Here is an 11,091-nt window from a genome sequence, read left to right on the forward strand (position 1 = left end):
CCTAACTCCTCGGGAAGTGTATGATGCCATCAATGATGTATACAAGGCACAAATCAAGGCTTTCCACAACTTTGGAAAAGCACTTCAAATTACATTGACTTGACATCAAGATAAAATAATGAAGATGGTGAGGGAAAAGATGGATCAAATCATCCCTTCCCAAACTGAGATCAAAAACAAATTCATCACCTTTGCTGACCAAATGTCAAGGTATGATCTCAGTGGAATGGAAACACATATCAAGAATCTCAAGACCTCATTTGTGGCCCTAAATGAACAAGTTCAAAATCATATCATTCATTCTAATGATACAAGACCGAAGCTGGATCAAATGCACTCTAGCAGATACACTCCTTCAGCCTTGCTCATAGATGAAATCAAGAAGGTTGTTCAGGACATTTTTGGGGTTTCTACTTCCTCCACATCCTAATCCTCATCAATACTGCAAGTTCAAGAACTGCAACACCAAGTATCTTCTCTCCAATCATCCAATGACTCACTTAGTGCACAAGTACAAACTCTTACATCCTTGGTGCAGAGTCAACAAACAGATATCAAAACCTTGGTAGACTCTCATAAGCATCTCCAAATGCAAAATTATGTTGCTTTGGGAGCCATCATGGGGAAACTTAACATACCTTTGCTATCACTACCTGAAGATGTAAGGCCAGAATTACCAACTCCCCTACTCATGCCTGTCACCAAGACTAAGAGGGGGATTGAATTTAGGATTCAACAGTCCAAGGATGCTAATAAATCTAAATCTAAAAAGCCTATCACATCAGTACAACTTGGTCAAAGTTCTTCACAAACTCAACAATTTCAAGATGTGGGAAAAGAAAGACTCATTAAGGCTGCAGAAGGACCAAATCAAGATCAAGAATTTAGTGAACTTCTTGCAATCCTAAGGATGTCTCTTCAAAATAACTTCATCACATACAAAAGAGCATTGGCCAAGACTATCAACTCCATCAGGACAGTAGTTGTAGATGTTGATGACTACCTACAAAAGAGGATTTTTGTGAACATCAATGATTGTGGTGTGGATAGATGCCTTCAAGTATCTCAAAATCTTCAATGTTCCTCAGAATTGTGTGAGAGGGAACATGAGGTTGATCATGACTCTTCAATCTGATTTGGAATATAAAAAGAACAAGAAAATTGAAGATGAAGAAATGATCAGGATTCTTGAAAGGTACCTTGTAAATGCTGATTTTATGTTGTCATCTACTCAATTCAACTTAAGAGATGACAAGGATGATGATGAGCAGAAGGATGATAAACAAAAACCTGCTGGCTCAAATCCAAGTCAATCTTCAAGAGCAACTGGAAGCAAGGATAAAAAGAAGGATGAGAAGAAGGATGATGACAAGAAGAGAGGAGATGAAAGAAGGAGGAAAATGAAGGAAGACAATTCAGAACCACACCAACAAACCCTACAAATCCAAATTACACAATCTCCACCTACCAAATCTCTTAGCTCAAACACTCAACATCTCTCACCTCAAAGCCAAAATTTCTATACAAGCCAACTGCAAATTCACTTCTCAAAATCCCAATCACTACCACTAAAACCAGCTTGAAGAAAATCACAAACCTACCTTCATATAAACCTCCAATCAAGACATACTTTAAATCTGTTGGGGGAAAGCAAAGCAACTGCCAGTTACTGAGAGATCACTATGGAATTGCTATAATTAAACTGACTTTCTTCCACTAAATCGGTGCATCACATATGAAGAATATTTTCAACAGCTAGCTGAAGAAATAGTCAGAATCTGGGTTGTATCATATAAAAAAGTCATAATTTATTATGATGATGGTTCTTTCACTCTACTTCGTAGTAATCTAATGGATACACTTTCAACCACAGAATTCAAAAGAGTGATCAGTTTGATGAAGGACAAGGAAACAATCACAAGGTTTTGGAAAGCTGTATACTGTGTATGGGTGAATGAAAGAGATGAGAAAATTGCAAAGGAAAAAGCTAAAAAGGAAGAAAGAGACAGGAAGTATGCAGAAAAAATTGCAAGAATGGAGAAGAAATCAAATGAGCTTAAAGCAAAAGGGATGAGTAGACTCTCCAAGGATGGACATTTTACGAACATAAAAGTTAGCATATTCTCCAAATTTAGAGCAGAATATTTAAATGATTATTCATTGGATGAGTGGCTCAAGCTTGTGGAAGCCTTAAGGGGAATTGAGATCTTAGAAGAAATGGAAGTTATGATAACTCTTAAGGATGTCATTAGAAAAGAGCCAGGCTATGAGGACTTTATGTAATGAATTTCGTGTTAAAGATTCTATAACCTCTCAATGATAAGTATTGTACTTCTGTCATTTTTTTTTGTAAAGTCTAATTGTTCATTGTAGCTTGGGGTTAGTCTTGTTAACATGCATGAATTTATGATAAGCTATCTTCTCACAAATTGGGGGAGATTGTTGTGCAAGACATGCTTGTACAATAACAACACTAAGTCAAATTGACAACCCTAAGTAAGTTGTATGGTAATCTAAGTTTTCATTCCGTATTGTTACATTTTAATCTGTAAAAATGTAAATAGATTAGACTGGAGTATTTTTCTGTAAATAGTTTCAAGCCTAAGAATAAATTATGGAAGAAGATCATGCCTCAGAGAAAGTGTGAAAAATCTTGGAGTTGAATATATGTGTTTTGGAAAAAATATTCTAAGTCAAGAAATCTACAAGTCACAGATTAAGTGTTATAGAGAAGTCATTCGAGAACTCCAGAATGACTTATCGAGAAGTCAAGAAAAGCTACTAGGGAACTCAGAGACATCGACAAACCAAATTGAAGACATGAAGATTGGAGATATCGACAAGTCATTTCTTCACTAGAGAACTCTGAGACGTCGACAAGCCAAAATATCACTAGAGATCTCTAAGATATCGATAAGTCAAAATATCACTAGAGATCTCTGAGATATAGATAAGTCAATTTTGTCACTAGAGAACTCAGAGATATCGATAAGCCAAAGTGAAGACATGAAGATGAGAGATCTCGATAAGCCAAATTCTCTTATAGAGAACTCAGAGACTTCGATAAGTCAAACAACTATAGAGTTTTTAGAGATCTCGATAAGTCATTATACTTATCGAGATGTCGAGTTCTCTATATGACTAATTGGAGATCTCGAAGTAAAGTTCAAGTACATAATGCAGATCAGTTTAATATCCAAGATTATCAATCAATAAACAAATCAATCACTGATTTGAAAAGTCTACAAAAGCATCTTGAAGAGTACAAGATCAAGGGCCAAGATTAACTGGCAAAGTAAAGTTACAGTCAGGCAAGATTAGCAAAGATACACTAAGCCAGAAATAGAAAGATTTGGTTATCCAAAAGTAGGGTTTAGTACATGCTATTGCATGCTGTGTAAAAACCAGTGTTTACTGTTCTATAAAGTAAACACTGGATGCTTTATTTTAGTTATAACAAATAGATCTAAAATTTCTTGTAACTCTCAAGAGAGAAGCTGAGTTCTTAACATACTAAGAACCCAGAAATTTGTAGCAAACATTAGCTTGATTTTAATATAAAATTAAGTGAATTTTGAAAGATAATTGTGTTCATGTGCATGTTTTAATTATTGTGGTAAAGAATATTATCTCTACAACATAGATTACTTTGTTCACCATTCTTAAAAGTTCAAAAAGACATTAAAATTGTAAAAAACACATTCAACCCCCCCCTCATATGTGTTGTATTCATTACCCAACATGATGTCTAACATACTTTTTAACATCTGTTCTAGCAATGAACCGATGTTGATTGTCATAAACAACATCATTTTTTAGTTAGAAAATGATGTCTGTATCAGTGTATAACAACAGTTTTATTTTGAGAAATGATGTACTTGATGTTATTTAACATCAGTTGTTGATTGATGTATAAGCCTACTAGCTGATATGCTAACTTCTTATTACATCAGTTTATATTTTTATACTGATGTATGATACTAAGAAAAACAATAGTTTTATTTCTAAAATCGACGTCTTAGCCCAGTTTTAACATCAGTTTTATAAAAACTTTTTGATGTGTAATATTTCAATAAAGTTAGCCCAAAAAATTACCAAAATTCCAAATTTTCCAAAATTACATTCAAAATAGCTAGCCATATCAATCACGAAGATTCACCAAAAATAATGCACTATATAAACCACAATACTGCTAATATATATACCATAAATCATATATCTCCTTGATTATAATCACAACATCAAAGTTCACAAGTTAGCTAGATAAAAAACTATCCTAGTATATATCTAAGCATAGTATGAACCAACTCAATCCAAAACTTATAATATGTAAAGCATATACCCTGGTAGTTCACCATATATATACTTGATTATAAACAAATTATATATAAAAAATACAAGGAAAAGAGACAGGCATACATATATATCAGTAAAAGTGAAAAATCACTTACTTTGTTGACAACCCACGCTGAAGAATGAACCAGTCTATAGAAAAAGAATGAATTTAAAACCAAAAATTAAATTTTGAAAGAAATTATAATAATGCTTACTAACTAGAGCGGATTCGAGTTAGGGTTCAATCTCCTTTGCACAAATTGACCATAGCCAATCATGTAATAATTTTAATATGTCTATATAAATATATAATAATGATAAATTTATAATAATAAAAAGATAGGTTGTAGTCATAGTTTACTAGGATAACGAGACTATGTCCAGTAACTTAACAATTTAGTAATTTAGCAGGTTTATAATATTATTTATTTTATAATAACAAAAAATAAGGAGATAACCGTTGAACAAAATTATACTTCATTCAATTTAATTATTATAGTTTAATATAGATTAGTAGTGTAGCAGGTGTATACCACTATTTATTTTATAATAACAGAAAATGAGGAGATAATGGTTGAATTATTGTGAATAACGTGTTGTAAATCTCGAATTTCTGGATAATGTATGACTTAATAAATGCACATAGAAAGAGTAGAAATTGAAGAGAGAGAATTATTATTCAATATGTTTTTCAGTGTGTCTGATTTCAATAACTGAAAGTCCTATTTATACTTACAGAAAGATAGGATAAGATTACACATATTACGAAAAGATAAGATAGGATTTTAATCAAAATTCTTCCTTACTAAGTTTCTTCTCTGAGAAGTTGTGCGAGTCTTCTTTAGTAAGTATCACGAGTCTTCCTTAGTAAGATTTGACAATCATTATTATAACACTCCCCCTTGATTGTCAAATGTGAGTTATTGCAAAGATTAATTGCCTCGTTAAAACCTTGCAAGGAAGAACCTAGTGGGATAAAAACCTTGACAAAGGGAAAAGAGTACAGCCTCCCCCTAAATAAAATGTCTCACATTTTGATATTTTGATGTAGCAAACTTTTTGACCTCCGCATACCCATATTATTTCTCAGCTTCTCAAATGTTGATGTAGGTAGTGACTTCGTAAGTATATCCGCCATATTATCGCATGAGCGAACTTGTTAGACATCAATATCACCATTTTCTTAAAGTTCATGAATGTGGAAGAATTTTGGCAATATGTGTTTTGTTCGATCCCCTTTAATATATCCTTCCTTAAGTTGTTTGATGCAGGCCGAGTTATCCTCGAATAAAACTGTAGGACTATCTGAACTACTTGATAATCCACATGATTCTCGAATATATTGAATGACCGACCTAAGCCAAGTACATTCTCTGCTTGCTTCATGAGTTGCTAGTAACTCTGCGTGGTTTGATGAAGTTACAACCATAGTCTATTTTGTAGACTTCCAAGAGATAGCAGTATCACAATATGTAAATAGGTAACCTGTTTGTGATCGCCCAAAGTGAGGATCTGACATGTATCCCGCATCTACATATCCAATTAGTCGTGATCTTGAATTGTTTGGGAAGAATAGTCCAAGATCGATTGTCCCTTGAAGAGATCTGAATATATGTTTGATTCCATCCCAATGCCTTTTAGTAGGGTCAGAACTAAATCTTGCCAACAGGTTCACTGCAAATGCAATATCAGGTCGTGTATTATTTGCAAGATACATGAGAGCGCCAATTGCACTGAGATATGGAGCTTCAGGTCCAAGAGCCTCTTCATCTTGTTTTTTAGGACGGAAAGGATCCTTTTCAACCTCGAGTGATCGAACAACCATTGGTGTGGTTAGTGGATGAGCTTTGTCCATGTAGAACCGATCAAGAATCTTTTCAGTGTAGTTTTATTGATGAACAAATATTCCTGAAGATAAGTGCTCCACCTGTATACCTAAACAAAATCTTGTCCTTCCAAGATCTTTCATTTCAAACTCATTTTTCAAATAGTTAGTAGCATAAGTAATATCTTCAGTAGTACCGATAATATTCAAATCATCCGCATATACAGCAATAATAACAAAACAATTGATGATCGTTTAGTGAAAATGCAAGGACACACTTGATTACTAACATATCCATCAATATTTAATCCTTCAGGAATTTTCATATAAATATCACTATCAAGTGATCCATATAGGTATGTTTTCACAACATCCATCAAACGTGTTTCCAGTTTTTCCATACAAGCCATACCCATTAGAAAACGAAAAGTAACTCCATCCATCACAAGAGAGTATGTTTCCTGGTAATCAAAACCAGGTCTTTGAGAGAATCCCTAGGCTACAAGCCGGGCTTTATATCTCACAATTTCATTTTTCTCATTTTGTATTCATACAAATACCCATCTATTCCCGACGGGTACTACACCAACTGGTGTTTGGACTGCAGGTCCAAATATATTTCTCTTTCACAAGGATTGCAATTCTTCTTGAATCACAATTTTCCATTTTGGCCAATCATCTCGGTGTCGACACTCTTCCACACTTTGTGGTTCAGGATCGGAGTTCATAATAATATCATATGCCACGGAAAAAGCATATACATCATCAACCTCAATACTCCCACGATCCAGTAATTTCGCGTTATGGACATAATTCATTGAGATCTCATAGTTTTCAGGTACCTTTGCTTCTGTGGAAGCATTTGCCACTTCTGGGGCAACATTCTCTTCTAGAGGCAATCCCACGTCTGGGAGTTTTGTTACAGCCACTTCAGGGGCTTGAACCTCTTCAGGAGGCAATACCACTTCTGGGGTATTTTCTGAAACTTTTGCCACTTCTGGGGCAATTCCAATCAATTTTCGTTTTTGTGGTACAATATCTTTTGAACCAATAGGTCTACTACGCTTCTGGCATTGCTTTGAATCACCAATTAATTCTTCAGGAATTGATTTCTTAGTAGGGATTTCAACTCGTGTCGGAGCATTAACAGCAGGTATTTGTGACCTTATAATATGTCTAGAGTTACTAAAAGCATCCGGCATTTGATTAGCAATATTTTCCATATGAATAATTCTTTGAACTTCAGATTCACACTGATTAGTACGTGGATCAATAGAATTTAATCCTGATGCATTCCATGATATTTCGGAATTTAATTTATTCAAATCATTAACTCCCCCTGATTTAGGGAACATAGATTCATCAAAATGACAATCAGCATAGTGAGCAATAAAAACATCACCAGTTAATGGTTCCAGATACCTTATAATAGACGGAGAATCAAAACCAATATATATACCAATTCTTCTTTGAGGTCCCATTTTAGTTCTTTGTTGTGGTGATATAGGAACATACACAGCACAACCAAATACTTTTAAATGATATATATTAGGTACTTGACCAAGAACTAATTCTTGAGGGGATTGTTTGTGGTAAGCAGAAGGCCTTATTCTAATTATATTTGCAGCATGAAGTATTGCATGACCCCAAACAGATATAGGTAACTTTGCTCTTAGGAGTAAAGGACGGGCAATAAGTTGAAGTCTTTTAATTAAGGATTCTGCTAAACCATTTTGTGTATGTACGTGAGCTACCGGGTGTTCGACTGAGATTCCTACTGACATACAATAATCATTAAAAGTCACATATGTAAATTCAGCAGCATTATCTAGTCGGATTGATTTAATGGGATGGTCAGGAAATTCAGCTCGGAGTTTAATTATTTGGGCAAGTAATTTGGCAAAGGCTGTATTTTGGGTTGTAAGTAGACATACATGAGACCATCGAGTTGACGCATCAATTAAAACCATAAAGTACCTAAATAGGCCAGAAGATGGATGAATAGGACCACAAATGTCACCTTGAATTCTTTCTAAGAATTTCGGGGACTCGGTTTGAAGCTTAACCGGGGATGGTCGGATAAATAATTTTCCTAAGGAACATGCTGAACAATAAAGTTCATCTTGGGATATTATCTTTTCATTTTTAAGAGGATGTCCCACAGAATTTTCAACGATACGACGCATCATAGATACTCCTAGATGACCGAGTCTTTCGTGCTAAAGGGAAAGTAGTTTTGGGTTTATGACTTTGGGGATGTTGACACTGTGAGATTCAAGAACTCGTATACTCGTAATATATAATCCTGAAGAAACCGAGTGGAATTTTTCTAAGACCCTTTTATTGTCAACGATGTTTGAGGTGATGAGAAGGTATTATTTTTCATTCTCATTAGTAGTTTCAACGTGAAACCCAATAAGACGGATATCTTTAAAACTCAGTAGGTTTCTAGTTGACTTGCTAGAGTATAGGGCCTCTTGTATGTGTATGTGTGTCTTATTTGGTAGAAGAAAACTAGCTTTCCCAAAACCTTCTATTATATTTGATATACCCGATATCGTCTAGACATGTGAGTTGGTTTTAGTCAACTATGAGAAGTATTTCTGACTCTGTAAAATAGTGTGTGTGGTTGCGCAGACAATAATACATATATCTTCCATCTCTATACATATATAAACGAAAAACATCTTTATTACAAAAACACCGAGTACATAGAACAACAACATGAAACAAGTACATAAAATGAGTACATAATGGAAATAAGTAAAACACAAAGGAAATAAGTAAAGCAAGACAATACATATGAAGTCTAGTCATCTGAACCATAATAAAGATTAGCACCGGTGTCTATTTCATTTGAGGCCTTATTGATTGGTTCATTAACTAGATTATAATTAGCGAAGTTGGTTTCTACTCTCTTTCCATTATTCCTTTTGGATGACTCGCAGAGGTCAATAAGATGTTTGGGTGTGCGATAAGTACGTTTACAGTGCCCCTCAGATCCGCACCTATGACAGATGCCTTGGTTCTCTCCTTCTTGGGGTGCCTTTCTTTTATTTGGCACTTCACGTGGCCATTTCTGGTGGCCAGAGTTGTAACCATCACGTTGCCACTTCAGGTGTCCAGAATGATTTTGATTACAAAACCGACCACAGAAATTTCTCCATCCACGGTTTTGTCCATAACCCCGTTATCCTCTATGCCCTTTCCCACGTTCATTCTTCAGGAATGACGTGTTATGTACTTCAGGTAACTGGGCAGAGCCTGTGGGACGTATCTGATGATTTTTCAGTAGCAACTCATTATTCTTTTCAGCCACAAGAAGGAGAGATATCAGCTCGCCATATTTCTAAAAATTCCGCTCCCTATATTGTTGAGTCAGGATCATAGTGTTGGGGTGAAAGGTTGAGGGGGTCTTTTCAATCATTTCAGCATCAGTAATATTTTCACCACATAAAATTAATTTTGAGCTTATCTTGAAAAGAGCAGAATTATATTCAGCTACAGATTTGAAATCCTGTAACCTCAAATTAATCCAGTCATATCGGGCAGATGGCAAGTGAACAAGTTTCTGGTGATCAAATCTATCATTGAGATTATTCCAAAGGGTGAGTGGATTTTGATAGTGAGGTATTCAGATTTTAGATCTTCGTGGATGTGATGCCTAAGAAAGATAATTGCTTTTGCATTTTGTTCAACAGTTGGGATTTTTTCTGGGTCAATAGTATTTTTTAGGCCATTAGCACTAAGGTGTAATTCCGCATCAAAGACCCGCATCAAAGACCCATGACAAATAATTATTCCCCGAAACATCCAAAGCAACAAACTCTAATTTTGCAAGATTCGTCATTCTGAATAGATTTTAAATAAGATTTATATGTCACATAATATTTAAACAGGCAAGTTGAAATAATAACTTTATACAAAAGTTACGACGGTATATCCGGCCAGAAAACTATTGATTATTACTTGACGGCAACGCCATCTTTATAGTAGTATTACTTGACGGCAGCGCCATCTTTATAGTAGTATTACTTGACGGCAGAGCCATCTTTATAGATTTCAATCAGTAACATAAATAAATATGTAATAATAATTAGAATAAAATGAGTAAAAGAAATTGTACCTCTTTTTATGAAATAGTTTTAGTTAATAGAGACTAGTGGGTCAGAATAATTCGGAGCTCTTTCGAGAATAAAGTTTCAGTTGGCAGAGACTCGTGGGTCAGAATAAGTCGTAGCTCTTTTGAGAATAAAGCTTTAGTTGGCGGAGACTCGTGTTGATAACGTGTTGTAAATCTCGAATTACTGGATAATGTATGACTTAATAAATGCACATAGAGAGAGTAGAAATTGAAGAGAGGGAATTATTATTGAATATGTTTTTCAGTGTGTCTGATTTCAATAACTGAAGGTCCTATTTATACTTACAGAAAGATAGGATAAGATTAAACATATTACGAAAATATAAGATAGGATTTTAATCAAAATTCTTCCTTACTAAGTTTCTTCTCTGAGAAGTTGTGCGAGTCTTCTTTAGTAAGTATCGCGAGTCTTCCTTAGTAAGATTTGACAATCATTATTATAACATGAATCAAATTATACTTCATTCCAATTATTATAGTTTAGTATAGATTACAAACATTTTAATTGATGATTAATGGTAATTTAATGGAGCACAAGTCTGACATTAGTTTTACGAAAGACAAGTATATTGAAAATGACTGTTTTTCAATCAAGCGGGGATAGCTCAGTTTGGAGAGCGTCAGACTGAAGATCTAAAGGCCACGTGTTCGATGCACTAATTGGATTTCAGGTTTTTTAAATTTAGCCGAGTTTAAAATAGAGTTTCCCAGCCCGGTTCGAGTTCAAGAAGAAATTGAAGTATCCGTGTGAATTGAAAAAATGGCTCAAGCTCAATTTTATTAGCTC

This window comes from Apium graveolens, chromosome 11, assembly GCF_009905375.1.
Source record: "Apium graveolens cultivar Ventura chromosome 11, ASM990537v1, whole genome shotgun sequence".
NCBI classification, from domain to species: domain Eukaryota; kingdom Viridiplantae; phylum Streptophyta; class Magnoliopsida; order Apiales; family Apiaceae; genus Apium; species Apium graveolens.